Source organism: Cetorhinus maximus, chromosome 12 (genome assembly GCF_964194155.1).
Source record: "Cetorhinus maximus chromosome 12, sCetMax3.hap1.1, whole genome shotgun sequence".
In the NCBI taxonomy this organism is placed as follows: Eukaryota; Metazoa; Chordata; class Chondrichthyes; order Lamniformes; family Cetorhinidae; genus Cetorhinus; species Cetorhinus maximus.
Genome location: NC_135890.1, coordinates 24,198,207 through 24,225,960, shown reverse-complemented (window position 1 = coordinate 24,225,960; position 27,754 = coordinate 24,198,207). Strand labels below are relative to the sequence as shown.

The 27,754-nt window shown below is 39.9% G+C and overlaps 1 protein-coding gene across 2 annotated transcripts in view; it reads right to left on the bottom strand.

Moving 5' to 3' along the window:
- Window positions 1-27,754, bottom strand: part of LOC144687296 (plexin-B2-like) — a 234,654-nt gene that overhangs the window by 147,095 nt on the left and 59,805 nt on the right. For both annotated transcript variants that reach the window (XM_078553182.1, XM_078553183.1), the window contains exon 2: window positions 14,316-14,422. The gene's annotated coding sequence lies outside the window, so the exon portion shown is untranslated. The remainder of the gene's footprint in view (window positions 1-14,315; window positions 14,423-27,754) is intronic.

The window sequence follows — 27,754 nt, the reverse complement described above, 5'->3', positions numbered from 1 at the left end:
GCAGTACAAAATGACCCATCCAGATTTTCCTTCTCTAAAGTTGTTCAGAGTTTAGGTTTAAGCCTATGTTGAATTGTCAAGTAGAATTTCTATATCCTTCCACTTTGCCAGTTCCTTTTTGCTTTAACCTTCCAAACAGAGCTGATGCCATTGCATCAAACTTTGAAGCTCAAAAATCAACAACAAAGCCCAGATGGTTTTCAGGGAAAAGAGGGGGAGGGGGCAAGAGGCGGCAAAGTAACTCCTCCGTAAAATGTTTCTGCTGCAGCAATTAGAGTTGGCTTCTTTCCAGTAACTTTCCTCAAGAAATATAAAAATGTTCAAATTGGCAGGCAGAATTTAAGTAAATTAATCAGCCCAACTTTTTCTTAGTTGTTCTAAAGAGTACTGCAGATAATTGTTTTGACATTTTAATCAGTTTCACATTACAGAACTTTCTCCTGAGGCCTTTAAGGGGAGTGCAGCACGCTCATTTGACAATTTCAGTAATGCAATTGTGACCTAAAATAGCTACAAGCTTACTTCTATGAGCTACACTGCAGGAATCATTTTGCAATTTCAGTGCTGTGGCTAATGGAAGCAACTTTGCAACCATTGTCTGAATGTACAAACTCATGAAACAGGACCCACAAGTCTGTAATCAAGGTAAGAAAAAGTGCTCGAAATACACAAAATCCCGTAGATTCAGGAACAGTCCCACCTACACTGGAAGCTGGCAAATGTTACATTGCTTTTTAAGAAAGGTGGGAAAGAAAAAAGTGCACTACACACTAGTTAGCCTAACATCAGTTGTTGGAAAATGCTGGAATGTATTATTAAGCAAGCCTTAACAATGCACTAAGAAAAGCATAGTGTGATTAAGACAAATCAACATGGTTTTACTAAAAGGGAAATTCTGTTTGACAAAATTCATTAAAGTTTTTTTGAAGATGTAACTAGCAGGGTTGATAAAAGGGGAACCAGCAGATGTAATATGCCCGATTTCCAAAAGGCATCTGATAAGGTACCGCACAAAAGGTTATTATGTAAAACAAGGGCTCAGAGTTGGGGGTAATATATTAACATGGAAAGAGGTTGAATTAATGCATAGAAAACAAAAGTGGGCATAAACGGAGCTTTTTCAAGTTGGCAGGCAGTGAATAGTGGAGTATCACGAAGATCAATGCGGGGCCTCAGCTATTTACAATCTATATTAATGACTTAGATGAAAACACAGAGTAATGGATCTAGGTTTGCTGATGATACCAAGCTAGGTGAAAAGGAGAACATAGAGAGGCTGCAAAGAGATATAGACAGGTTAAGCGAGTGGTCAACAAGATGGCAGATGCCGTATAATGTATGGAAGTGTGAATTAATTCACACCGGTCGTAAGAATGAAAAAGCAGAATATTTTTTACAAGGTGATAAACTTGTAAATGTTGATATTCAAAGAGACTTGGGCTTGCTTGTACAAGGAACACGGGAAGTTAACATTGAGGCAAATGACATGTTGGCCTTTATTGCAAGGGGATTAGAGGACAGGAATAAAGAAGTTTTGTTACAGCTGTACAGAAGTTTCGTGAGGCCACATCTGGAGTAGTGTGTGCAGTTTTAGTCTCCGCATTTAAGAAAGCATATACTTGGAGGAGGTACAACGAAGGTTCACTAAATTAGTCCCCAGGATGAGGGGGCTGTCCTATGATGAGAGGCTGCGTAAATTGGGTTTACGTTCTCTGGAGTTTAGACAAATGAGAGGCGATCTCATTGAAACCTACAAAATTCGGAAGGGCCTTGACAAGGTGGACGCTGAGAGATTGTTTTTGCTGGTCGGGAATCTAAAACGTGAGGGCAGCGCCTCAGGATGAGGGGTCGATCATTTAGGGTGAGGAGGAGGAGAAATTACTTCACTCAAAGCGTCGTGACTCTTTGGAATTCTCTACCCCAGAGGATTGCGGATGCTCTATCATTGAATACATTTAAGGCTGGAATAGGCAGATTTCTGGTTTCTCAGGGAATTAAACGATATGTGGACCTGGCAAGAAAATGGAGTTGAAGCCCAAGACCAGACATGATCATATTGGATGGCAGAGCAGGCACAATGAGCCATGTGGTCCACTCCGACTCTTATTTCTTGTGTTCTTGTATTCAAGTCCCTGCACATCTCTAAAGTGTAAAGAGGGGGAATGTTTCAGATATAGATCTTTTGTCAGAACTGTACTCATAGCACATGCTCAATAAAGTAACCAGATGGGAGCAGAACAGACCTCTTTTTAAATTCTGCATACATATCAAGCTAACAAAAACTAGCTGACCAATAGCTTCAAAACTTTGACGCAGCCCTTAAAAAGCGGATGCCTGAAGAATAACTCTGATCATAAGAAATACTTCACAAAAATAACGAGTTACATGAGCTTATTACATAATACTGTCAAATAAAAGTTTTTCATGCTTACTGGAGGGGAAGAAAATAATAAATAAAAACCTGAAGGGAAAAATCCAAATGTTGAAGGCACAAAATTTATTTCTAGAATGGTTCAGGATATTCTGGTTAATTTTAAGCCAATTTGAACTTCATGATCGATTTCTAAATCTTAAGAAGGAAAGACAATCGAAGAAACAGGAACAACCAAATTCTCACTTGCTTGAAGTTTCCCAACATGCCTTTCCCCAGTTCAGAGATTACCTCTTCCAGATCTAGTCCAGAGAGAACACTGAACCGTATCCACCCTCTCCTTTCATGGCAATCTATTTCCGCACTCAATTCTTTCCCCGTAACATTCATTGCTGGCAGTTGCTTCTACTTGAGCTAATGAACCAGTCCACACAACCCCCTTTCTCGCCATCAGTATAGAACAGCTGAGATCACTGCCATTGTTAACATGGAAAAGAGAGGTGCCCCAGTCCTGTATATTAACAGCGAGGGATGAAGGGGAAGGAGCAGGAGGAAGGAGTGTACAGATTTGAGTAGTGGTGGGAGAACAGCAGAAACGATTATTCATAAACACACTATTGGAAAAAAAGCAAAACCCTTCCAGTTCAGACAGTTGTGTTCTAATAGCAATCTTAAGAAATTCACACAGAAATTAATTCAATACAACTAGAAATGGGGCAGGGTTAGGGTTAATAATCAAGATTTAGTTTAACAGATCTCTGCTTTCTAAAATTGTGATGGATCTCCACGCTAAAACTAGGAGATATGTGTTGCATAGTGTAGTCTTACCACCACCACAGTTGGAGAAAACTCTGGATCCTTATGTGCATGAAGCAGTTGGTGTAATCAAAATGCAAGGCCAAAAATGGAATACCAGAAAATAGTTTTTGGTAGTGCAGAATGTGAGTGTTACTGAAAAAAGAGCCATTTTTTGTCAAAGCTTTTTGTCTTGCACTCATCAGGACAATTGCACGCTATATAGTGTGCAGACTCACGAACCAGCCCAAGGCTGTCACTTGCCCTGAAAAGTGCCCGTTCTACTTCAGATTACCTTGGAAGGGCAAAGTATCTTAAAAATTGGAGCAACAGGTGAAACTAACTGTCATGCTGTTACAATACAGTAGCAACACCAGTGGTATTCGCCACCTACAGGGATGCTGCGTCAAGCCAAAAAGACATTCTGCCTATTACTCATTTGTGCGATGTGGTATATGAATTTCAGTGCCAGTGTGATACTAGGTTTGTAGGCCATGCGTCCCAAATAATGGTGGATCATATCAAACATCACATCCCTTCTGCTGTTTACAACAGGCAAGGTACAAACCATACTCATCCAGCCCGTGCTTGCAAAACTCAAAAGAGTGTCCAATATTAGATGCAATTCCACAATTGGACATTTGCCAAATAATCCTGAGTGTGCTAAGAATTACACTGACAACCAAATTAAGATTGTCATTCGGGCTCACAATTTGGCACATTTGGGTGTACTGGAAGCTACATATATTGAAGTACAGAGCCCTGTTCTTTGCAAACAAAAAGAACATGTACACACATTGTGCCTGTTTCAGCTAAACAAAATAAGTGACAGACATTCGCTGGTTCATTCCCTGGGGCAAAGTCTTGACCAGTGTCAAGCTTGCTGATTTAAATTTCAAACAATGCTTGACAATTAACTGTCACTATCAACTGGTATATTCTCCATGGCAACGCCTCTACCAGAGTCCACTTGCCAACCAATCAGCACTCTCTTCTCAAACAGTATAAATTTGCTGTTTCCCCTGACATTTTCTTGCGAATTGTCCTGATGAGTGCAAAATGAAAAGCTTCGACAAAAAATGTCTCTTTTTTTCAGCAATACTCAAATACCAGAAAAGTAGAAAGGAAACCAGGAAATATAATCCTACTTCTGGTGAGGATAATAAAAAGTTACATACTGTACTATGCACCACATATTTAAGTATAAATTTAAAAACTGGAATTTTCTTCAATGCTAGACAAGGGATAATTCCAATAAAGGCACAACAGCACAGTAATAAAACAGAAGATTGATTATATAAGACCTTTAGCTTTCAAATGCTAAAGAAAAAAAGAGAGCCTGTCTTGTTCTTAGCAAGCATGATTTCACAGCACAAAACTGCCTAATGCCACATCCACCAACAACCTCTTTCATAGAGGCCACAGAATCTTGGGTCAGAGAAAGGAAACTGTCACTCTAGTAAAGAAAGTAGTTGTTTCTTCTGAGGTTGGGTCTTAGGCACATTGCTCAGCAGAGTACAGGAAACTTTACCGTGCAGTTCTAGGAGCTCAATACCAGGTACATGGTCTCAAAACAAGCAACCTCTGGACCAAGTCCATGCCGGGTTTTGGATCTTGCCAGCTTTCGGCTCGCGTAGTTCAGGTCACGGCTCACTTGGAGCACAGGAAAAGACAGACACACAAAGCTGATAACTAGTCGGCATGCCATAACGTCAATGCAGCACCTAGCTGAACAAGCCACCAAGTTATTTTACTCATCTAATAATAATTAAATTAATGCATGGCAAGTTACAACGTCCGGTTCTTGGACGTTGCCAGTTTTCAGATAGCCGGATTTGAAACACTGCAATGATATCGGGTTCCCAATATCAGAAAAATAGTGTTCCGTTCCCTTTCACCATCCGGCACAAAATTAAAAAACATTAAACTCAATATTGACAACATTGAAGCGAAAGAACAATGGCTTATTAACTCTCTTGCCTCATGTTAAAAATAATTTTTAAAACATTTGAACAAACTGTTTGCAATGGTCAAGTTCTGATACTCAAGACCCTAAAATTACAGAGAGAATTACATAGAATTTATAGCACAGAAACTATGCCATTGTTTATGTTCCTCACGAGCCTAAATGCTTAACATGCTCATCAGAAATTGCTCTCCCTGCTATGTTAAAGGAGCACTAACCCATTTATTTTATATGGGAAAATGCTGTGGCTGCGAGGAATTCAGGTATGCATGTTAAGCCTTCATACACTAATATTCCACGCATGGTGTCAAGACCCAAGAGTCTCACTGCACATTCAAAATGTATTTCTACATTTTGAAGCTTTATCCTAATTCAGAGAAGCAGCCAAAAAAGATCCTTCCTGTTAATATTGAAATAACTCAAACTATCATGGAATGGCATGTTCCTAGTTGGTCAATACTTGGCTGGTAACAACAGACAAGACAGAAAGGAAGAGATTACGAAGCTTCTGTTTATCCAAAGGCTCAGATGGTTGGTTAGTAAAAATCCATCCAAATAAAAATACTCTCAACAGAAAAATAGGGTCAAGTTCACTTTACAAAATAGTGTTTACACACGCACGCTGATCAAGCATGATCAACGTTTTTTGGACGCAGATGAGGTTTGTTTTTTTAAAAAGGGTTTCATAAATATACAAAAACTATTAATTTTATCTAGAAAAGCAACAGTTTACACTTTCCAGATGCATTAATGAGATGAAGCAATGATCAATCAGGCAATCTTGGAATAGAAACAGTGTAAGAAGTTACTTGTCAGTTATTAAAATATTTACCCCTCCCCAGGCTAGTTTACATTTATTGTGAAAACAGATGTTAACATTTAAAACAGCAGGGCACAACATTTTGTTCTGGAGAACGGAATGGCATCTGAATTAATCCCCTCCTTCTCAGCCAATTATTATGGGACTTTTGTTGGTTGTATTATTTGCTTCATAAATCTGTCCCTTAAACACCAGCTTGAATTCATTGCAGTTGCAACACAAGGCCACTTTGGACTATTGGTCCTTCAGCAGTTTCAGGATTTACTAGCTGCAGGCTAATGGTTCATCAGCATCTCCAAATGTAGATCAGTGAAGCTTTGCTCAATTCAACAGAGATTTTGCTTACAGTACTGGGAGTTATTGCAAACTGTAAACTTCAACTATTTCAAATAGACAGGCTCCTCTTTTATGAAATGACATTTAGTTTTAGCACACCAAGGAAATGAGCAGAGCTCTCCTTTCCTCACTACCTCTCTCTATCTTGACCTTTCAAACTCTATTACATGGGATAATAGCCAAAGATAGTATTAAAGCAGCTCAAGCACAATGGAGGCATTAGAGATCTAGTAGAAATCTCACACCCAGTAAAAATTATAAAGGACTGTAAACACCAGGAGAGTCACTTCACTTCCAGCTCCCCCTCAAGTTTCTGCTAGCAGCAGGGGAACCTCAGCATTTTCCAACAGGTACTGCAGGTGGACACGTTCCAACGCACAAAATCAAATACTTAACTTCTCATGACTCCATTCCAACCCACACCAGAAACCCATACAAAAAGAGAAGAAAACTGGGGTAACAAAGCTGACTTGCCTCATTGCATTTCTGCAGTGTGATTTTTCTTAATAGTACAGGTATGATCTTCCTAATTGTAGTACGCCACTTGATTAGATGGATCAATTTGTTTAACCAATTAGTTCAAGTTTTAGTTCTGACATCTTGCTACAGATTGCACTTGCAAAGTTCAAAGTCAATGGCTGATCAGAGACTTCCATTCTTTAATGTGATCAGCCCTTGAAAAGTTTATCTTCATAATTGTCTTGACCGCTTGCCTGAATGCACATTAGAATTGAAACAGGCTCCGAAATCCTTTCCTGCAACAGAGTAGAACACGACTTTGTGAAAAATTCTGCTCCTCCATCCCAAATCATCATTTGCTGCAAAAGAGAGTGAGAGAGACAGATTTCTCGCAAATATACCAAAAAGAAAAATGTTTCATAATGGTTAATTGTATATTTGAAAACTGGCCTTGCTATTTCTATTTTCTTTTTGTCAGAAAAATTTTGCTCTCACCTGTCCACTAGTTTTTGGATTTTCTCTTGGACAAGGTCATACAGTGCGATCCCATGTGTAAAGAAAATCGTGAGTTATTCAATTTCAAATGCCAGGTATTTGACTAGGCCTGGCAGCTAAGTGGGTGCCAAAAAACAAACAATGATTCATAATGATCATATAATGTCTTAAGAGATGGGCCCGTTAATAGATATGATACAGTAACAAGCCATCTAATATAGGCACAGTTTAATACCCATATATTGTATATGATTACAATTAAGCTTTTCCCTCTTATTCTCCCATGTTTCAAACCATTTTGGGATCTGAGTGTTATATTCTTAGTTGCATAATTAATTCTCCTCAGACTCTCCAGAGTCAAAACTGTACTAACTACAGTATTAGGCAACTTAGTTATATGGCCACTTTAACCAATAGTTTTTAAATTGGTCCATCTCCAGCAGGCATTACTAACAAAATGGTACCTTAACCTAATGCCATTCTATATGTACAAGTTGTGATTCATGTTTGACAGTTGAGTCCAATCTGAAGCAGATCCAAAATCCAGACACATCCAACTAAATCTACTTCCTCAGGTCTCGGGGCCCAAAGCCAAATTTAGCAACTCAACTACAGCCTCAGCTGAGACCAACGAACTCAGGATGGAGTAGGAATCAAAGCTGGGAACTTTTTGGAGAGTGCATTACCCACTCGGCAGAGTTACAGCTTAGGCTCTTGTTCAAACTTATAATCATTCTCCTTCTTTCTCAAGAGAGAAAAATGAAGACATGTGCACATGGGCTCGTTGAGTTTTAGATAAAGGTCACAGACCCAAAATGTTCGCTTCTCAACGCAAATGCTGTCAGACAGCTTCTGAGTATTACCAGTGTTTTCCATTTTTATTTCCAATTTCCAGCATCTGCAGTATTTTACTTTTATATATATCCACATGGACAGTTTAGGATGATTTGGAAACTGGCAGCAGGTTGGAATATGGAACAAAAGGAGGTTCAATGGTATTTATTGGACACAATAGAAATATCTACTTTTATAGTCATGCTCAGTACAGGCATGAAGATATTACAAATTTTAAAGCTGTATTTTAAAAGTGAACACGAAAGCTGTTAAGATGGCTGCAGTATACCATATGACTTCTGGTATTTGAAATGTAGACAGTAGAGTCTGCAGCCATAATCTGATTAAAAATGGACCTTTAGTGAATGAACCTCAAAGCCACATGGAATTCACACCTATCTTATTGTTTAAGGATGGACTCACTATGGGGTTTGCAGACAACTCATCTCCATGTTTCATCATGGACAAAAGAGACCTCGAAGCTCAATAAATGTTACAGGAACATGGAATAGATCCTATTGACTTTTCATTGTATTGTGATGGCCCCTCATCCAAACACAAAGTCATTGCCTGCCTCAAACTCAACACAAGATGTTTATCAGCCAACACACCACTTTATTTGCAAAAAGAGTTTGGACTTGCAACAGGTCACATGGGTGAGACAGTCATGTTTGTTGCCCACTTTTAAAGGTAATAGCAGATGCTGTTCTGGGACAGGGGAACTATCAGAAAAGCCAATGAACCAGCTGCAGTCAACTAAGTAGCCAAGGTGATAAACAGTAATACCTTGAAAGTGGGAGGGCTCTCCCCAGCCTGTTCCAACTTCAAGTTCACCTGAGAACTAACCTCCCGGTGATTCAACCACAAGAAATCTTGCAGCTTACTGAGAATCCTCCGCTTTTCAAGACCTTCACACCTGCCAAAGCATCAACTCATCTAAGAGACAACAGGCCTGCTACAAGAGAGACTGAAATTATTCCAAGTTGTAATCATGTTGCTTTTTTCTTCATTTGTATCTAAATTGTGTGCGGATATTAGTGTGTGAGAGTCAAGTAAGTGAGACATTGTGTTTTTAAACCCCCGGGGCAACTGAGAAATAATAAGTAACCTTTATTTTTAAATTCAAAGAAGCTTGCTGCTGGAATTCTTTATATTAAGTCAACCACCGAGGGTAAGAAAATACACACACCTCACACATAAAAACACATTGCTCATGGGCAGTAAGAAAACACAAATTCTGTGACAACAGGTATTTAATAGATTTTCTATAATAAAAAAGCAGTTCTCCCCAGAGTTGGCAAAGCTCCCAATTAGCTGTTCTCTTGCTTGCACTTGCGAACTCAGAACTAGAAAAAGTCCACAAAGACTGAACATGTACATCAGACAATGCAAATATGGAATTGCCTGTTACTTCTAACCTCTCTCCCTGTTCCTTTCGCTCTCGGGCTAATGTCTACTGCTGCATTCCATAATCTCTACATGATTTCTGGACTGGCAATAAATATGGCCAAAAGTTTCCTTTTCTCACTCTGAGATATTAGATCCAATCATAATGTGGTAAATGTTATCACAAAATGATATGTATGGTCCAGAGCAAATACTCCATTCTGAAATAATGACGCCCATGAGGAGCATTTTTAATACAAAGCGAAATGCAACCCTTGACTTCCACATGCATCCACTGGAACATAAGGTAATTATGTTCAGAAAATTATAATTTATTGAGTTCCTTTTTGATGGTTATCGATCTCAGTACAGTTGTGTGAAATTTAACTGGCTGGCTATAGCCAAACATTCTTGCTCCTATCACCAATTATATCTCCAGCAGCAAGTATTTTAAACATGTGACTAACACTTTTTTTAAAAAAAAAAGAAATCCTACCAATAAATGGTGATCTGATACACAAAACAAAATAATTGGCACAATCCAGTAAAGTAGAATGAATCTTTTCACTTTTACCGAAGCACAATTAGTCTTTGAAAATACTGCCTGGTTATCAGAGTTATCAATGCACGTGGACATACATCTGTCTACTCATGGAGGGAGTTCAGAAAAGCAAAAGTTCTTATTACCTCAGTTAACAGCACATCATTGTGTAAACTGTACAAGAGAGGAAGAGAGACAGCAACAATATGAAATAGACTAAAGGAATTTAAAATCAGGTTATTTTCATTTTAAAAAGGTACAAAAAGCCTGTGATTTCAAACAGGATTTCTTTGTTTCATATTTTACCAGTAAAATCTCAGAAATACACTTTAAAATTACACCACAGAACTACATTATTTTCCTGTCTGTTTGTTTTATGTTAAAATCTAATTTGTTTCTTCCAGTTCCAAATGCTTTGTAAGAATGATACTATAAAAGACCCAGTGCTTGCTCTATACAAATTTAAATTATATAGACATTTTTGCCAGCCCCACACACTTCCAAAGTCTCCATCGCACATGGGAGGAGAAAACAAAAAATTTCCAACTTCTGAAATGAATAAAAAAGAGTCCAACTTAAGCATGCAGTACAAATAACACAACTCGGGCAACACATTTGTGTACTTCTCTCCCTGTTCCTTTCACTCTCGGGCTAATGTCTACTGCTGCATTCCATATCAGCTTTGGACTCCACTTGGCCCACCTTCCTCTGCCAGGTCCGGACTTTCCCCTTGCCGCGCATTACTGAGTTCCAAATATGGCTGCAATCTGCATGTACAGCAGGATTTGCTAGGTCATAACTCAAGAATGCAGAATGGGTCAATACACGGCTGAAATGTTTTTGTGTGTCGGATCTTTTTTCTTATAGAACGTGAACATATGCATGAAAGCATGATTTCAGCCAAAATGCTGCAGCTGTCAAATTATACTTTCCTGCATTTATTGGAGGCTGGTTTCCTCTCCCCTTTGAATTGAAGAGTTTGGAAGGTATACAATTTTTAAAAAACTTTTTTGTAAAATAAAGACCCTGAACCTCAACTCTTATTGCTTTTCCCATTCCATTAACTACCGGTTGCCTCAAAAAACCACCAAGCTCCCACACTGCACAACTGCCACTTCTACAACCCGTCTCCAAATTCTCCAAAGCCCAGCTCATCCAAGTGCTCCTGCATCCTTCCCCTCCAATCCAACAATGAATCCTTCTGCCCACCACTCGTAAATGCCATAGGAACTCAGCCAGTTGTATTTTTTTCTAAAGAAGCCATCTCAACATGTTGGACAAGACATCTTAAATAATATTATACAGGCTTCCAACATACTAAGTAGCACACTCCAGTATTATTTTAGGATTTAAGACTAATCAAATGCTGCAATTCCTCCCTCCCCCCCACCCCACCCTGCAAAGAATCAGATTTTGTGCCATGTTTTGTGTCAAAATCTCTTGCAGTTCTGTAAAAAACTGCCTGCAGATGCCTTTAACGAAATAGTGACATTTGGATAGAAAACACCCACAAGGCTTTTTCCGTTCTCTTCCCAACTGAATCAACTTTGCTAAACTAGTAAAGAATCTGACACTTTTAGAGAAAGAACATATGGCTTCACTCAAGAATTCCTACATTCCTATACAGGCTGTTTTATATTATCAAGTCAGTTTTTCCAATAAAATTAAGTTTGCCCTTTTGAGTATTCCACCACGGTCAAGGACTTCGGTAGAAAGCTGGTTGGCTGCTGCTTGGTTTTGATAGGGACAGGTCATGCTGTCCGAGTGTTTTGAATTAGGTTTCACTCAGTACTGTTATACTGCAGTTATTGATCTCAGATCAGCAGCTACAGTGTCAATTTGTAGTCACAGCAGCTTACTTACTTATGCAGCAATTGGGATGGCCAAATCCAAGAGAGAGAGCACTCTAAACTCATGCTCCTAGCATTTTAAGATCAATCATGAGCATGGACCAGACTCCCCACAACTCTAGCACTTATTAAATAAAAGTTTTGAAGGCTTCCAACTGACCTAATGAGTCACTGAATATTTTGTAAACCAGATGAGACACCATTCTGAAGTTATACACGTAAGTGGTGCACAACTGCCTCTTCCAGTGGGTCACATTGAAAATCAAATCCATACTACTTTGAAGCAATGCTCAAGTTGCAGTCTAAATGCACTCCAGCAGCCAAATTACTTCTGCACCACTTTTAATTGTTTGTAAATGAATGCTACAACTGACTAATTTACTTGCTTCTAATCCAGATTGTACAAATTATCAGTGATCCCAAGAACTAAGCACAGAATCTGAAGGGCCATATCATTCCATCAAGCCAGCATGTTTCACATGCTTTCTCAATCTGTTTCACAAAGAAAGAGTCTGCAAAGCCACTTTTTCTTCTCCCTCCCTGTCATTTTGAAAAGGATTATCAAACTAAACTACCTTTCTAATCAGACAATCTACATCATGAATCTAGGCAAGACAACTGATCAAGAACACAATGTTCCACCTTTATTTGTGTTGATACTAATTCTTTGTCTCCCTAAATCAGAACATTAACTACTTTAATCAAATCTATTCACATAAACCATATGCAGCTTTTTGTTTTAATTTTGCTTTAGCCTGGTTAACGTTGTGTAGCTCTGTAATTATTATTCAAAGTTAATAAGCCTATTTACACCTACGTTTTGCATTCCTCTCAGCAGTTCAAGTCTGAATAATGCACTTGGATCGCTCACTGTACTGCAACGGGCCTTTTATTTCATTAGCTTTTATTTGCGCAGCAAATTACGTTCCTATAAAAAGAGATTCATGTTGCTATTATTTGGGAATACAGCTGACCTCAATATTATCAAAAATACAAAGCAATCTCAACATATGCTTACAGAAGCCCACATCCAGTTACTGACTCAGAACTTGAAACATTAAATCAGTTTTATAGAAGATGACAGGCAGCACTTTCAAATGCAAAATCAAGTCCACTTGCTCAGCTTACTGCCATCACAGTTTCATGCAAGTTGTTTCAATGCGGTAGAACTTTGTAATGATATTGAACCATTACCAAGAATTCGCCTCCTGAAACATTACACTAGTATGAGCAGATGATAAGGCTGGGAAGAATCTTCCTCCAGCTTGTGCGGATCTTGTATTTAGTGTGCAGGTCAGTGCCGAGTCCTGTTAGAACAAAAGAACTGCAAAGTGACAAACCAAGTTCAAGTTCCACAATACAGTAGCACTGGCAGGAGCAAGGTAGAGCTTCATGAAAAAAGGTCTGAGATTTTTTGGTATCACTAAGAAACACAGATCCAATCAAAAAGACCAGTTATTACTTTACAGGTATAAACAAGCCTGCTACCAAACCACAAACAAAATTCTAGCCTCAGTACCTGCAGCTGAGATGCAAATGCTGGGTTGTGTCTACAATGAATCAACCACTACAAGGAGGGGGGACATTCATTTAAAACAATAACAGCCCTACAAGTTGATATGCAAAGTATAAGTCACTTGGAAAACCATCTGCACCAGTGCCCTTCAATATTTTCCACATTCTAATAAACCCTCAAAAAAATGTAAGGAAATATAAAAGAATACTGACATTTGTAAGTAGGATTCAGAAAATATTTCATGCTTAAATAATATGCAGGTTGTTCACTTATTAAATATTTTTCCTATCCACTGTCAAAACATAAACACAGCTTCCACTACATGACAGCTTCTTTCATTACAGTCTATTGTGGAAAAGCTGTTCTTATATCAGTATAGAGCAGAAAAATCTCCAAACAGTAGGGGCAGCTCAAGAATACCACTCTCAGAACAACAGTAAAGCTGATCCTAAAGTTAAGACAAACTGTGGCAAAGCTTTATTTGCATATGCAAGAAATAATCCAACACATTTGGCTTCCTGTTGTTCACTATGATGAGCACCCAACTCATGAACCAAAGACTGGACACAAAGCAGCAAAAGTTATGAATTTTACGAACAGAAATGATTACTAAATATTGCTTGGGTGTGACTAGCTACTACTGTGCCTCTTGTGTAGCAGGGGAAGTCTTTTTTAAGCAGTAATTTAACTATCCTAATATTCAAAAACCTGAATAAATGAACAAACATGAATATTGTGATATTGGATATTATTTTAAAAACATGGGCTAGCAATCAAGGAATTAATAATTAATACAAAGGCATTTCACGCTCCAGAATACAGCTGTGCACTTCTAACTCCATCTAAATCAAGAACGCAATCACCCAACTCCTTGTGGCTCCCAAGCAGTACAATGCATTACCGTGGCTCTGTAAACTAAACCTCAGTGACAATATATCCCTCATACCTCTAAAATAGCCTCAATGTCCTGATTTTCTGGTTGTTGTCCAGTCAGCTTGTTCTGTAGTTAACGGAGATCCGTGATGTTATATGGTCACATTGATCAAGGCCCTCCTAGCAAAAGAAAATAAGCACCTGTTAAAATCCGGAGTAAAATTTTGTGCACACATTTAAGGTTTCCCCCCCACCCCAACAGTTAGAGGGTTTAACAAAACTCGAACTTATTCTCAGATTACTCTGTCATATACAGTCCTGAGATGAAATTCTCAAACAAATATTCGTCTACGTGAGAGGGTCCTGTGATGATGTGTGTACCGAGAACACATGGTGTTGTAAAATTCACTTCACTGAAAAAAATAAATATATGCACAGTATATACACAGCATCTGCTGCAACAGACTGTAATGGCATCAGTGAATCAGACTGGAGAATAAACGTTCTAGAACTGAATAACTGAATTGAACTGGCCTGGGCCGACACTCCATACCACCAAATAAATCCTTTTCTGGAGTGCCTTTTTCCCTGGCCATTCTGGCCACTGCAAGTATGCTCATTATACTCTTTTCATCAAGAAGTGCCATATGTACATCGAGATTCAACATCCAAGTCAGCAATACCTGTTGGCCTATGAAAGTTAAGAAATAATCTCCAAGTGTGTGAGCAAATGCTGTCAATTTAATTGCATTAAAGGTCTCCACATTGAGTAGGGTATCAGAAATCTCAAATTCCAGAAAGAACTGTTGCTGAGGGCTTCTTTTGGCTGGTCTTTGATGAGGGTTGCCAACCCTCCAGGATTGGCCTGGAGTGTCTAGGATTTGAAGATCAATCCCCAGTACACTGCTGTGTGCAGTTCTGGAGAGAAAAAAAATCACAGGGGACATGAAGAGAGTTTTTTTTTCATAAATTTCCTTGAACATTTCTCTTTACCAGATACAAAAATACTGAAAACGGCAGGGGTTGGAGGGTGGGGAAGGCTGTTTGGCTGACAGTCAAGCATCGTTCAATTGGGTAATGAGTCTTTTTGCTTTCCAATTGGTGTAGGAAGGCAGTGTGTCACAAGGATGATGTGCTGGCCAGTGAATGGCTGCAGCGTGGGGGCAAGTCATGTGATAAAACCTCCTAATCATAGTTGGCAACCCTATATTTGATGTGTTGTGCTTTACATGATTAAAACCAGGGGACACAATGAGGACTAACCACACAAGTGCACAAAGTCAACTATCTGGTACAGTAATGGTATCCTTGGATAATGATTTCTATAAACAAAGTCAATAAAAATAGCACAAAATTACACAGTTTATAAAATCAAGGAATATAAATCAACACCAAACAGATGTTGCAATTCAGCATAGGGCTGAACGAAATGATGAATAAGTTTTTAAAATATCAGAAAGGCTTCACACTGTAGACAGGATTTTATTCAAATGGGAATATTTGGGAAATTCCATACTTGGATCAGGTGATTTTATCTGGGGACAGTGATAGCAGCATTTGCACCCATCGCCTGCCAAAAACACAGGCCAGAAATACCATAACATGCAACTTCCTGTTTAAAAATTGAGATTCTAAAGTATTGTAAGCTTTAATAATGTTAACAGTTCTGTATTATGAGAGTACCAAGTACACTGATATAAGTACAGTAATTTTCATAGAAATATAAAAGTCCAAGTATTTTTTAGTCCTATATCAGGACAGTATAACACCATAACAATTTTAAAGCCAAAACACTAAGTTCCAGTAGGAACACAAAAATAAATAGGAAAGCGTAAAAAGGGAAACAAATGACTTTACTGGAGATATTGTATTGAACAGGCTTGTCCAACCAGTGGCCCGCACCTATGCGGCTCATGGAGTGACTGTTGAAAAGGCCGGTAAGATGGGTCAGTGAGTTTGAATATTTCTGCAGGAGACTGCTCCTCAATGATGGCCTGTTTCTCTCTTGCATTTGCTGCTGATAGGATCAATAATAAGAAACAGATGGTCATTGGAGGAGCAGCAAACACCAGCAACTGCGAGTACGTGAAGATAGAGACACTCTGGAGCAAGCAGGGCCTCCACTCATCACACTTTCCCGTGGTTGCAGCTGCATTCACTCCATTCCCAGTACTCTGGCCCCACTCCAGCCGCTTTCGCCCCGCTCCTGGTCTTCCGGTCCAGGCGGAGTGTGCAAGAGAGAGAGAGAGAGAGCAGTGTGTGCGTCTGACGCACTCCCAGTGTTAGGGTTCTCATTCACCCTCACACACCAACAGTTGTCACTCTCTCTACCCACTCTCAGTGGGTGAGGGAGAATGATGAATACCCTTAGACTGGGAGTGAGCTGGACACACACACACACCCTTTCACACTCTAATGGTCATCTTTATTACTTTTTTGTTAAATTGTCAATTTATTGTTGTGAATTTTTTTTTTGCTCAGCAGGTTGTTTCTTTTCATACGCAGCATTTTTGTTGAAATTCACCTTTGATGTTCTGTCAAACCTTTTCTTTCCAAAATTTGCTCATCGCTGCCTTGCCCCATCCTCCCCTCTGCTTTTTACATGTGGCCTCCCACTCAAAAAAGGTTGGACAAGCCTGACATGGAATATACAACATAGAAACAGGCCATTCAGCTCAACTGGTCTGTGCTGATGTTTATGCTCCATATGAGCCTCCTTCTACCCCTCTTCATCCAACCCTATCAGCATACCCTTCTATTCCTTTCTCCCTTGTGTTTATCCAGTTTCACCTTAAATGCATCTATGCTATACAACTTAACTACACTTTGTGGAGCAAATTCCACATTCTTACCACTCTCTGGGTAGTTTCTCTTGAATTCCCCTATTGGAATAATTAGTAACTATCTTATACTTATGGTTCCTAGTTTTTGTCTCCACCATAAGTGGAAACATCTTCTCTACGTCTACCCTACCAAACATTTTCAACATCTTAAAAGGTCTCTGTCAGACCACCCATCAGCCTTATTTTCCTTAGAGAAGAGAACCCCAGCCTGTTCCTCCTTTCATAAATATATCTTCTCAATGTTGAAATCACCCTTGTGAATGTTTTGAACCTTCTACACAGTGTCTCTACATCGTTTTATAATATGAAATCTAGAACTGTATAGTTTTAACATACAAATTAAACTGCATTTTATTCAGATTGGATGATCAGGCCTCTCCAGACGGCACACATGAAAGCCCATCTATCTACTGTGTAGCGTGGGGGGAGTTGATTGCATTAATACTTTCCCCAAACACAAGAGTCAGAAACTGCCTTGCAATACAAACACTTCCACTGCTCAACTAGCTTGCTTATCCATGCAAGAGTTACAGATCTTTATTGTAGGGACACTGGACAGTTGAGTGAATCAGCACTCTTTTCATCTCTGGGGCATGCTTTTCATTCCAGAATGATGGTTTGAAAGTCTCCTCTCTGCCAGCTGCAAGCAACTTCTACAAAATGAATTTGTCATGTCTTAGCTTACTTCCTCAGCACAAAACAACCCATACTTCAGCACAAATTGCCAGCCCAGGAGAGAACACAATAATGGGAAATGAAAGGGGATGAAGAAAGTCCCAGTGATGCAATACAGGATGTTCTTTGGGAACTGAAGTTCTGGTACCTTGCTCTGGCAGCATAAAAGCAATTTTAATCGGCATCTAGTGGTGTTATACCTGACGAAGCAGAAAGTTCATCCTTCAGCACAGATATTTCTAACTTTACCCAGTACAAACACAATGCTGGAGTTGGATGGAGGGGAAAAAAACAGGTTTTAAAGAACTCGAATAAGCACATTGGCCTTTTCACATGTTCTCTCCTAACAACCCAGCAAACATTAGCCTTCCAATAGGTAGTCAAAACAACACAATTAAGAAATCCTTGAAACTAAAATATCCCCCTCACCACAGAGCTGACATCACTGTCTGACTTCAAAACCAGACCAAGTAGAACTTAAAAGAGGAAGAAGCCCTGCCATATTCTGAATGACCAATTCTGCCTTCAATCCAAGAAAATAAATCCTATCATTCTTATTCCTTTGGAATGTTCCAGATATTTGTAGATTTTATTGGATATTAATTTAAATTACAGACACAGCCTGTCAGACACTGAGTGCATATGCACATAAAGCTGCCAGGTTTCCAGTCAGCACACAGACGGCAAATGCTAGTGAACTATACACAACTCATCATCACAGTATTTACTTGGTCCAACTTCACCTCAAGCTTTCAGTAGCTCGGTGTTAGCTGTTTTTAACCCAAGTGTCATAGTGCAACAGGGAAATTCACCTATGCGCTTGGCAACCTTAAATTCACATGGTAGCTTAACAGGTAGCAATTATATGCTTCCATCTTAAGTCACGATGGATAAATACAATACAATACAAGGTCTTTGATTTGACAGCAGTGTAACTATCACATAAAGACAGTTCAGTCTTCCTGTACTGGGCATTGGAAGACTTGGAATCTACAGCAAGCCATCTGTAATCTTCTTTCTTGATTCATTGGCAGACTTTTTTTGGCTTCATGGATAGGAGTACACTGTTATATTTCTTACACTCTTGCAAAATTACACTGAGTTAATGCTGAGTTACTGAATTCCACATTTCTCCAAATACTCTTCACATTTGTATTCTTGCCTTAAATCCTATCTGCTGACCTCACCTTTAACTATTTTCTGGCATTCTGACCAATTCATTCTTCAATGAGGTTAGGATTCCAATTAAAATTGCACAAATAATTTGTACAATATTTGCAGTTACTGAAGACACACACACTACTGAAAGCTGAGCCAAGGATATGGCATTTCATCCACACATTCGAGCATAGCTTAAGGTCAGCACTACATTGTTTAATATGCCATTTCAACTTGCAATATGAAATGGTGTCAAAGTCCCATAACAATTGCAGCAAAACTTCCAGGCAGCAATGATCACTGAATACTTTAGGGCTAAGAGGTGGCCAAGTTGGGTCTTCAGTTGAAAGGTCAGTTTAGCCTGCATCTATCTTAGTAAAAGGCTTGAAACCAGTGCTCAGAAGGGCCCCCATTAGCTTGCTAACCAGCTGATTAACACTTCATATGCCTACTAGTGTCCATTAAAGAGGCTGTGCAGCATTTTGTGTCCTCTCAACAGTGATCAGCTGTTTGGTAGTAAACATGGCGCTGATGTTGATTTCAGAGCTCCTTAAAGGATCTTTGCCATTTCATATTCGTTGCTGCTGGAACTGTGAAAAGGACCTCTGAAACTCATCAGGAGACTTTCTGGGCATTTTATGGAGACTTCCTTCAATACCTGTGCAACATTCAGTCTGGAAATTCTCTGAGGACTTCACCTAAAAAGAATAAGCGTTGTGCTCCTCCACTTTATAGGAGTCACTGGGAGAAAGGAAGTGCCTGGTCATGGGCACCTGCTCAGGGTCCGGCCGGGAACAGAAATAGTAAGAAGTCATGAACAACGTTCCTTGTAATTTTTTTAAATGCACGAGTGATTTCTTTAAGTGCGCAGCCTCTAAACATTTTTGCATGGCCAAACATGATAATTTAGGGGCCGAGTAGCATGCGGATATTTTAAATTGCTGCTCAGCTTAGAAGGGACATTGGGCATGAAGACATGAGGCCAGGTAAAGCAGTACCAGCTGTCACAGGAGAGGTGAACAAGAGGGCAAGGAAGAGGTAGTGACATCCTTTCCCTCTGCAGGTAGGAGGACATCTCTCTTCCTCCTCCTCTGGATTTCCTCCACCAGGTCCTCCAGCACCATAACTGAGAACCTGTGCACTCTCTTTCAGGTGCCCAAGCCATCTCGCATTGTGCTGTGCGTCCGCCAGAGCACTCCACACCTTTAGTAGACGTAGGTGCAAGGAGCTCATTTATTACTCCATACAAATTGCATGTAATCAGTGTTTGAGTCCTAAACCTGCAGGTGTCTGTTTACCATAATTTGAATATGCCTGGAGGTACTAATCAGTAATTAGGACCTAAATTGTGCACTAATTTCAAATAGGCCAATCTTATGAGTGCTGCACACATTTTCTGCCTGTTTTCAATCCTTTTGCTAAAATAATGCTCCTTTGCTTTTTTTTTTATACTCTAACCCCCTTGCAATAAAAGTTAACAGACAATTTGCCTTACTAACAGTTTACAGCACTTCTTTTCTTTGTGACTCTTAACAGCAGAAAAGCAGAGATCAGAAATTCATCAACCAAAAAAATAGAATCTCCCTCATGATGGCACATTTCGATGCTTCAGTATCCTATGTTGTTCTGGACCACGACTTTCTCCATCACTGTCTTGTTTCTCATTAAACCCTGCAGCATTTCTGGTCATAGATCTTTTATGAGCTTCATAAATATTTACAAGTAAGGCTACTTGAAAGAAAAGTAGGAGATGAAATGAGAGAGAGAGAGGAGTTGAGATGGAGTCGTGGAATGGGGACTCAATGCTTCTCAGCTAGAACTTAATGCAAAGGCCAAGAACTAGATTTCCATCCCTGGGTTGGGTGCATAGCCCCATGAACCCGGCTTCTAAAAATGTCTGAACGAACATCAGATTTTTGTTCCAGGGGGTGGCGGGGTTCCCTGGGAGTCGGGCCAGGCAACCCCAGAACGAGTCTGGAGGCTGCCAGGAGTGTGGAGAAGGGCTGGGCGGAAGGCCTGTCTCGGTGCTCCAGCACGGTGTTGAAGTTTAATAACACAAAAACAAAACAGCCCTCCAGCCCTCATCACCCATCCCCATACACTACCCATGCCCCATTCATGTCAACCCATGCCACCTCATACCCTTGTTAGAATCATATCTCTCAATACTGAAGCTTTCTTTTACAAAGTAGAAGGACATGGCATGATCTGGACATCTGGATGCTAACCTGGAATTGTTTTTTAAAAAAAGGTCATCAATTCACCTTTCTCTTCCAAGAAATCACCTGACCTATATGATACTTTAGAAGGAATTGTTTGTTTGTGTTGAACTGCAAAGCACTTTAATTAACGAAGCTGGGAGACAAAAAGGCAATCACATGGTAGAGAGGGAAGAAACTTAAGTTGTGAACCTGCTGGTTTTGAAGGCAGTCTTATTAAAGAACAAGCTGAGGAAGGAAGGAGACCTTGACTGGCTCCCTCTCTCTATCTTGCCTAAAATTGAGTGTGACTATCAACCTACAGCCAGAGAACCTTCATCTGATTGTAACAAGTTTGCATTCAGACCTGCAAAGCTGAGACCAGTGGTGGGTTCTTCCAGGCATCCACCGGGACCAGCGGCCCGTCTGCACACAAGAGAACTCCAGGTCGACAGTGTCGAGACTCTGTGGACTGTATCCTTTATTTTATAATGCCCATCCTCCAAGCCCACTCTGCAGAGACTCGACCGGTTTGTTCTTTATTTGTGTGCATGCTGGGGGAATTCTTTAGAAAGAGATAGGTAGTTATATTTCCCAATTAGAATTGTGTAAACCAGTACTCGCAACTTGTTAAAAGAAGTTTTGTTTTAAAATAAAATTAATCATTGTATTTTTGAAGGAAGCCTGGTCAGAGTCCCTTTTCTTCTGGGTACTAAAGGTATACATACACAACTAGCCATTTCAGTGAGAAAATTAAACATTTAAATTGATGATATGACCTGCGGAGGAGTGGGACTTGATTATTCGCATACTCCTCCCATCATGGGTCGTAATATCCTCTGTCCACTCCATGTTTTCTCATACCCTGTATGCCAACCTATGCCCCTCTTCTCACCCTCATGGCCCTTTATAGCCCCTATGCCAACTTAGTGCAACCTCATGCCAACTTATGCCCACCACCACCCTTTACCCTTTCACCTACCATGCCAACTCACCCATTATCCACCATGGGAAGGTCTCATGAGTCATGTTGAGGTTAAATAAAGTTCCAAGTGTCTATTGCAGACTTTTTTTTACAAAGCACTCATTCATAAAAAACCCATTTACTATATTTACATTCTTTCAACTGATTTATCCCTTAACACACAAACATTTAATTTGATTGCATAATCCCTTATAAACATTGAAATTCACAGTTCCACTTCAAAGTGTCCATTCACTATGTGGAACTGTCAATCAAACTGTGAAATGGCAGGCACCTTATCGTGATAATGGACAGTTGTGAACTAAGTCATGTAGCAGTAATCAGAGTCCTAAGGCTTATGTCAACAGACAGTGAAATAGTAAGCAAGTTTTTAAACGCACCAGTTTTCTCAAAAGATTTAAAGAGCAGGATTTTTAAATGCCTTGACAGCTGCCTTTGACAGTTCATCTTGACACCGACAGTTTCAATGAATTAATGCACATATTAAGCACATTCATGCCTAGTTTTAGAAAACCCAAAGGGCACCTGGCCTTCCCCAAAAGACACCCGACCTCGACAAAAGGTGTCCGGGGACCATATCCAAAGGAATACATTACCTCTCCAAAAGAGTACCCTGACTATCCAAACAAATCCACAAACTTCAGATCTGCTCCTATCAGGTCTAATCTGTGCATGCCAGATTTCAGACATCCCTCACACCAAAATCATACGAGTGGAGGTAGCTGCTGATTTCTATGAGCATACAAACATGAGAAATAGGAGAAGTAGGCCATTCAGCCCCTCGAGCCTGCTCCACCATTCAATAAGATCATGGCTGATCCATTTGTGTTTTGAATTCCACATTCCCATCCATTCCAGATAACCTTTGATTCCCTTGCCTAACAATAACTTATCTACTTCCATCTTAAAAATATTAAATGACACCGTCTCCATCACTTTGAGTTTCAAAATCTCATGACCTTCAGAAAAAAATTCTCCTCATCTCTGTCCTAAAAGGGTCACCCTTAATTTTAAAACAGTGCCTCCTAGTTCTGGACTCGCCCACAAGAGGAAACATTCTTTCCACATCCACCTTGTCAAGACCATTTATGATCTTACATACTTCAATCAAGTCACCCCTCTCTCTTTTAAACTCCAGTGGAAACAAGCCCAGTCTGTCCATCTATCCTTATAAGACAACCCATTCATTTCAGATGTCAATCTAGTAAACTTCCCCTGCACCACTTCCATTTACATCCTTCCTTAAATAAGGAGACCAAAACTGCACACAGAATACGTGATGTGGTCTCACCAATGCCTTGTATAATTGAAGCATAAAATTCTTACTTTTATGTTCAATTCCTCTCATAATAAAGGATAGCATTTCATTAGCCTTCTTAGTTAATTGCTGTACCTGCATGCTAACTTTTTGTGACTCATGCACAAGAACGCCTAGATCTCTCCGCATCTTGGAATTCTGCAGTTGTTCTCCGTTTAAGTAATACTCTGCTTTTTTTATTCTTCTTGCCAAAGTGAACAACTTCATATTTTCCCACATTATACTCTGCCAGATTTTTGCCCCCTCACTCAACTTATCTATACCTGTCTGCAACCTCATGTCCTATTCACAACATACTTTCCCTACCTATCTTTGTATCATCTGCAATTTAGCTATCATGCCTTCGCTCCCCTAAGTCATTGATATAAATTGTAAAAAGTTGAGGCCCCAGCACAGACCCCTGTAGGACTCCACTCGTCACATCCTGCCAATCAGAAAAAGACCCATTTATGCTTACTCTGTTTAATGCCAGCCAGCCAATTTTCCACCCACACAATGTTACCTCCTACATCATGAGCTTTTATTTTCCGCAATAACCTTTTGGCGCTTTATCAAATGCCTTCTGGAAATCCAAGTACAGTATGTCTACAGGCTCCCTTTTATCCACAGTTCCTTTAAAAAACTCCAATCAATTGGTTAAACATTATTTCCCTTTCACAAAACCTTGCTGACTCATCCTGATTACCTTGAGTTTTTCTAAGTGCCCAACCTCTTTAATGATCGACTCTAACACTTCCCCATGACAGACATCAAGCTAACTGACCTATAGCTTCCTGTTTTCTGCTTCCCTCCCTTCTTCAATAGAGGGGTTACATTTACTACTTTCCAGTCTGATGGAACCTTTCCAGAATCTAGCAAATTTTGGAATATTAACACCAATACATCTACTACCTTATTAGCCACCTCTTTTAAGACCTTAGGATCAGGACCTGAAGACATGTCAGCCCACACCTCCATCAATTTGCTCAGTACTGCTTCCCTAGTGATTTCAATTTCACCAAGTTCATCTCTCCCTTCCACCTCCTGATTTACAGCTATTACCAGAATGCTTTTTGTATCCTTTATAGTGAAGACAGAAGCAAAATAATTGTTAATTTCATTCGCCATTTCCTTATTATCTACTGTTAAGGAGGCAGCTGCCTCTGTCAAATGTGCATGCGCAAATTCCAACCTGGGTCCATTCCCACTCCCATAAAAGCGGTAGGTGCAGTGTTCAGGGGTGGAACTTTTGGATTTGGGCTTCTTCTGCCATTTTTGCCATGACAGAGAGGCTCTCCATCGTGGTGAAAATCCAAGCTCAGGTTTCTCCCTGCCATGGGAAAGGTAGAAAGAAAGAAAGAAAGAGAAAGAAAGAAAGAAAAATATCTGATGGGAGTCTTCAATAAGCTGTGCCCACATGCTCACTACCATAGGCCAGGTGTTATATTCATGGTAGTCTGGTAAATTGCATTGAACTCTTGTCACAGAAGTTTGGTCCGAGATGAGCTAAGAACAGGAGAAAAACTAACATATCCTTTAAGGAAAAGGTAAGATAAGCTGCCATACTTGGTGTAAGGTAGTTCTGCAAATTGGTTGCTCGGTCAAAACAGAGTCCAGAAACACATTTCAATATTAAAATACAAACTACCTGGTAGTTACAATATACCATTTTAAATACTATTCACCCTAGTTAATACAGGAAATAGTAGAAAATACTTATCTACTGAGCCACTCTTTTGATTAAGCTATTTCAAGACAAATAATTAAATAACCTGCTATCTTGCTCAGCTTTTTGAATGGGTATAAAAGTTGGAATATTTTGTGGCAGACAAAACGATTAGAAATTCTTTCAAACAATTTTGTGTGGTGCCAAAATTCTGCTTTTCCTTGCTAAACTTCCTTGTTCAGTTAGAACTATAGAAAAGGTACAGCACAGAAGGAGGCCATTCGGCCCATCTTGTCCATGCCAGCCCGAGGACACCCAGGTGCCCTTTCTAATCCCACCTTCCTGCACCCGGCCCATAGCCCTGCAGCTTACAGCACTTTCGGTGCAGATCAAGGTACTTTTTAAAAGAGTTTGGAGTTTCTGCCTCTACCACCAACTTGGGCAGCGAATTCCAGACACCCACTACCTTCTGCGTAAAAAAGTTCTTCCTCATGACCCCCTACACCTTCTGCCACTTATCTTGAATCTATGTCCCATGGTTCTAGAATTCTCCACCAAAGGAAACAATTTTATCCTGTCCACTCTATTTATTCCCCTCATAATTTTGTACACCTCAATCAAGTCACCTCTCAGCCTTCTTTGTTCTAAGGAAAATAACCCCAACCTATCCAATCTCTCCTCGTACTACACTTTTCCGACCCTGGCAACATTCTTGTAAACCTCCTCTGCACTATTTCCAGAGCTATTACACCCTTCCTGTAATGTGGTGACCAGAACTGCACACAATACTCCAGTTGTGGCCTCACCAGTGTTTTCTACAATTCCAACTTTATATCCTTACTTTTATATTCTATACCTCTGCCAATGAAGGACAGCATACCATATGCCTTCTTTACAACCTTGTCCACTTGAACTGCTGCCTTCAGGAACCTGTGTACTTGTACGCCAAGATCTGTCACTTCAGCTACCCCCCTTAGTATATTCCCATTTATTGTGTAATCCCTGTAACTGTTTGACCTCCCTAAATGTATGATCTCACACTTCTCTGTTAAAATCCAACTGCCACTTTACTGCCCACTCCACCAACCCATCTATATCGTTTTGTTATCGAAGTTCCCTGAATTTCTTCTTCAATATGTCTCATTTGTAATCTCCTGCCCATACTTTAAGATAAGCCTCACCAATCATTCGAGTTTCACCATGTTTCAACTTCCCTGTTCACTTTTGGCTGTCAAGTCACTTATATTTCTTTAGTCAGCCACAAAACTGCCTGCAACTTTCTTTCTGATGAGCTATTCTGCTCTCACATATTCTAGACTCCATTTTCAAGATTTCCCTTTGCTTTAGATTCTACAATGTGGTGTCATTTAGCACAAAAAGTTTCAACTACTACGATAATTTGCCAGTCTGCATTGGTCAGTCTACATGTGATTTATTTGGCACAAGTGCTTAAAATAAAAGTGGATAAAATAGGGTCTGAGTGCTGGGATTCTTACAACTTGGCTCCAATTACCTTCTGAACCAATGCATAAATTGGCAGGTTGGATTTAGTTGGACAAGGTTAAGCTCAAATAGCAACCCTGCACACATTTCTGGTCCCGTAGCCTTGGGCTGCCACCTGCACACAAGGCAAATGTGCTTAGTGAAGCAGGCTACGTCCTGATGAGAAGAGCATGCACATTAAATGACACCATTAACCATTTTGTAAATGGTACATGCTGCTGCCACTGTATTCTGCTTGTTTTCAGTATGTTACTTCAGAGACTAAACAAGTCTCAGTTTCCACACATGCCTGGCACATGACAAGACGAAACAGAATGTTACAAAACTCAGATTCTGATAGTCCTTCCTTGGGGTTATTGGTTATGATCCATTTTTGGAGGTACCAGTTTAGATTATTAGACACTTCTAATGTTCTAAAGCCATCCTATCTTACACTTTTTACTTATAATTTTATCAAATTAGGACACCTTTCTAAAACTGAACCAGAAAACTAGCTACAACTTATTCAATGTTTTGGAATAATAATTGTAGCAGATGTTTAAGTGAGCAATAGACTTGCGCCTGGTAAATGGGGTAGGCAGTGGCATAGTGGTATTGTCGCTGGACTAGTAACATAGAGATCCAGGGTATGTTCTGGGGACCTGGGATCAAATTCCACCACGGCAGACGGTGGAATCTGAATTCAATAAAAATATGGAATTAAAAGTCTAATGATGACCATGAAACCATTCTCAATTGTCGTAAAAACCCATATGGCTTACACATGTCCCTTAGGGAAGGAAATCGGCTGTCCTTACTTGGTCTGGAGTACATATGACTCCAGACCCACATCAATGTGGTTGACTCTTAGCTGCGTCAAACCACTAAAAAGTCAATAAAAAGCAATGAAACTGGACAGATCACCCAGTATCAACCAAGGCACCGGAAACAACAATGGCAAACTGTCGACTCTGCAAAGTCTTCCTTGCTAACATCAGGGGGTTATGCCAAAATTGGGAAAGCTGTCTCTCAGGCTTGTCCAGCAACAGCCTGACATTCCATGTCAAACATGCACGTGTCAGGCATGTTCAGTGGCATGAGCAGACAATATGGTGAGAAGGCCAAAAATCAGTTTCACAATGTCATGAAGGCAGTTTGGGATTGTCCGCTTAGCCTGTCGATGGCGGGCCGTGTACCCCGCCGTTGGA